The sequence below is a fragment of the Otolemur garnettii genome, unplaced genomic scaffold (genome assembly GCF_000181295.1).
Source record: "Otolemur garnettii isolate 467f Iridium unplaced genomic scaffold, OtoGar3 scaffold00097, whole genome shotgun sequence".
Lineage (NCBI taxonomy): Eukaryota > Metazoa > Chordata > Mammalia > Primates > Galagidae > Otolemur > Otolemur garnettii.
In genome coordinates this window covers 546767-550762 of record NW_003852492.1, presented here as the reverse complement: position 1 = coordinate 550762, position 3996 = coordinate 546767, and the positions used below count along the sequence as shown (strand labels likewise).

The window sequence follows — 3996 nt, the reverse complement described above, 5'->3', positions numbered from 1 at the left end:
AAAGTCCTTGCTCTAGTAACCCCCTTGACAGCTGTTCTGGAAGCTGCAGGCCTTCCCTGACCCCCATGGCCTCCAAGGCCCTCCCTGCTGTGCGGCCTTCTTCCCCTTCACAATGATGTGACCAGCATCGTTGCCTATTTGTCAGCTTTCTGTCTGTCTCCCCACTTAGGACAGACACTCTGTGAGAGTTGGAATAGGTCTGCCCTGCCCATCACTCCAGTACCAGCATCCAGCCTGCTGCCAGGTGTGCAGGAAGGAGTATTGGAAGGTGCAGGAGTGTTGTGCTGGGACACCGCCCCTCTCTGACCCTCCTCTGCTGTCAATAGATCCTGCTGCCCAAAAACACATCAGCAAGCAGCAGGGGCACCACAGGAGCCTCAGTAAGAGGGCAGGATCTTAGGCCTCCTCCAGACCCATAAACTTAGAATCCAAATATGGTCCCCCGGCTATTCCTATGTACTACTCTAGTCTGAGAGCACGGATCACAGCACAGGTCAGGCTGAGCAGAGAGATTGCCCAGGATACTTAAAAAACATTTTTTAAGAAACGAGTGGCTGGGTACCCCACCTCAGAACCCAGGGGACTCTAACATGGGCGCAGCTCTTCAAACTCTGACGTGGCTGTCCTGACTCAGCCTGACTCAGCTGAGCACTGGGGCCACACTGTGAGTTGCAAATCTCTGAACTAGGATCTTTCCAGCTCTAACACTCAGGACTCCACAAACTGTGCCAGATCCACCCTGCCCTCACCCTCGGTCTTCCCGGAGCAGGAGCCCCTTGACCCCTTTCTATCAGCAGGCCACAGGCTGCGCAAGGGAGCAAGTGACCTAAGGACTTTACAAACACCGTATACAGATGTGTGGGGCCCGCTTGCCCAGGGTTTTACTGAATTGCTTAGGGACAGGGCCCAGGCATTAGTAGTAAAAAGCAAAACAAAACAAAAACCCACCTCCTCTGTGATTCTAACGTGCAGCCAAGATGGAGATGACAGAGCCTGTTCCACAGAAACTGCAGCACAAATACTGAGCCGCTGTCCAGGCCTGGCCCAACCTCCAGGGAAAAGACCTTTGGCATCAAGAGGTGAGCTGCTCTAACCAGTCCTGATCAACAGGACAACTGACCCTTCTGTGACCTCTTCCCCAATAAACTTCTGCATTATCTTGCGTGGGTGCTGTGCGAGCAGATTGGCTAGTCCTGGGAGGACGTGCTCCAACAGACCCAGTCAGGGATTGAACAAGCCCACCCCTCCTCTGATGGGGCCACAAGGATTGCTCAGAGGCTCTAGCATTCCAGGGCTCCTGGGTTGGCTATGGCCTGGGGTCAACTTGGCACCTGCTCCAGCACTCTCTCTCCCTCACTGCTGATGGAGCTCCTGGGGATAAAGGGGCATGAGAAACACCACAATAGGGTATCTGGGAAGAAAAGCAGCATCTGATCCATTCGTGTCCAAGAAGCACCAGCCTCTGCCTATGACTGGCCAAGAAGACTAGCTCACTCAACCTGCTGGGCAAAGGAGGACTGTCTGCCTATTTGGTACTCTGTCCAAGAACCAAGCTGTCCAGCTGAAGTGAACCAGTGAGCTAGTGATCTATACCACAGAATTCACCGAAGGGCAAAGCATGACCCTGTGGAGTCCGGAGCCATGCCTCATGCTGGGCCAGTGTTCACAGTCTGATATGCAGAAAGAACTCAGTGGGCACCTGCTGAACCAGGAGGTACAGAACTAGAAACTCCTCGAGACTCTGGTGCCAAGCCCCTGAGAGCCCCTGCGCCCATCAAAGAGATATGGCTTAAGGTTCCAGAGATGGGGCCTGGGAAGACCAGCAGGGGAGAAGCCCAGGGTTTCCTTACTATTCTATACCTTAAGCAAATACTCAATTTCATTCAATCTCTATGGAAAACTGGAGCTTTCTGCCTGCCCGTTGCCTGCCAACTCTGGGCTTGCCTATTAAATCCCTCCAAGTGGACACTGGGTCCCTGCCCTTGCTGCCCCAGAATTGTTCCCAAGCAATGACCCTCCTCTGCCTCCTGTCTTCTATCTGTCCTTCCTTCTCTGTTCCCTTTGATCTCAAATCTCACTCTCCCTAAAAGAGTAACAAACCTGCCTCCCCTCTGCCTCTTCTGCAAGCCATCCCTGCATTGCCCTCCAATGGTCAAAATTCTCCTTCTGTGCCTCTTCCTCACCTCCCTTTCTCCCCTGCACCCCACAGAACTCCCTCCCCCCCACCTCAGGCTGAAATCACTCTAGCTGAGGCCACCAGTGGTCTCCTAATTGCCAAACCCCAGAAATGTCTATTTTCAATGTTCATCATACCCTGAAGCTTTGATGGTGTTGGCCTTGCCACCTGCTCGGGTCTGAGGTGAGACTCCCTCCTGGTTTTCCTCCTGCCTTGGGACAGTCTCTGAGTGGGATGTGCTGCCTCTGCCCACATCTTAATTGCAGGCATGCTCCAAACATCTGTCCCAGGACCTGCTCCCCCCCCCAGCCCCAGCCACACATTTTCACAGGACAGTTCATTCACTCTCAGAGGTTTAACTACTGTTCATACACAGATGATTCAAGCTATTTTCAGCCCTACTTTTCCTCTAGAATCCATCCTAATATTTCTAAGTTTTTTTACCTGGATAATCTTTTTTTTTTTTTTGAGACGGAGCCTCAAGCTATCCCCTTGGGTAGAGTGCCATGGCATCACAGCTCACAGCAACCTCCAACTCCTGGGCTCAAGCGAGTCTCCTGCCTCAGCCTCCCAAGTAGCTGGGACCACAGGCACCCGCCACAACGCCTGGCCATTTTTTGGTTGCAGCCGTCACTGTTGTTTGGCGGGTCCGGGCTGGGAATTCGAACCCGCCACCTTAGGTGTACGTGGCTGGCGCCTTAGCTGCTTGAGCCACAGGTGCTGAGCCACCTGGATAATCTTAAATTCTTCAAGTGAAACAACACGTCCAAAGCTGGACTCACTTCCCTTCACTTCCCCAAGCCCCACATCGTCACCTCAGCCTCCCCATGCCCCCCAGCTGGTATGGTCGTTTCTAACACATGTGTGCTGAGCTCCTTACCACACACCGGGCATCGCAGGATGCGATGGGAACAAATACTCAATGAAACTCAGCCCCAGTGTAATGGCCATGTAGCCTGGACCCTGGGAAATCAATCCCAAGTGTGCCCTCCACATCCCCTCCAGGGCCACAGCCTGGTTCTACACACACAAGGTGGGGCTCTCAATAGTTCTGCTCACTCAAGCCCCTTCTCTGAAGCCACCAGCACTGCACCTCAAAGGGGATGCGGCTCAGACCTGCCCCTGCTGCAGCTGCTCCCTGCTCCTCACACAAAGAGCCAACGCTGTGCACAGACAACCAGGGCCCTCCAGCCCCGGCCACAGAATGCAGAACCTCCCCTCTCCTGCCAGGCCCAGGGCTACCTGTCCTGCCCAGCCTGCAGCCTCACACCCACTCTGCCTAGGCTCTCCTGTATTGGGAGGCCGGCTGTGGTCCTATGTGTCCCCCAAAGTTCATGTGCCGGAAACTTGATCCTCAGAGCAGCTGTGCTGCAAGGTGCTACCTAAGAAGAGGTGTTTTGGGGGAGAGGACTCTAACCCCACGACAGGTCTCTCTCTCAGAGTAAATGTATTCTGTCTATGAGAAGAAAGGACATGACTTTTGGTGACTGGGAAAGAATGTGTTCTCCAATGTTCAGGTGCTGGAAATGTGATCCTCCATGCCCATACTACCATGGGAGTAGGTTCCTCATAAAAGGATGGTTCAACCCTCTTGCCCTTCTACCTTCCCTGCAAGGCAACCCAGCAAGAAGCCCCTTACCAGATGTGGCCTTCGGTCATGGCCTTCCCAGCCTGCAGCGCAAATAAGTTTTGTCCATTGTAAATCACCTGGTCTCCCGTGTTCTATCACAGCAGCACCAAAGGAACTGAGACCCACCCTGTTCTGCACAGACCCTTCCTGCTACACCCAACACAGATGGCTTCTTCTCTGTGAAGACTAA

At 53.5% G+C, this 3996-nt stretch overlaps 1 protein-coding gene across 2 annotated transcripts in view; it reads right to left on the bottom strand.

The window, feature by feature from the left end:
- ST3GAL4 (ST3 beta-galactoside alpha-2,3-sialyltransferase 4) overlaps nt 1-3996 on the bottom strand; it is a 49918-nt gene that overhangs the window by 9957 nt on the left and 35965 nt on the right. The window contains exon 1 of one of the 2 annotated variants that reach the window (XM_023516775.1): nt 949-1040. The exons of the other annotated variant lie outside the window; for it this stretch is intronic. The gene's annotated coding sequence lies outside the window, so the exon portion shown is untranslated. Of the gene's footprint in view, nt 1-948; nt 1041-3996 lie in introns of those variants that run through there. 2 annotated transcript variants of the gene reach the window in all.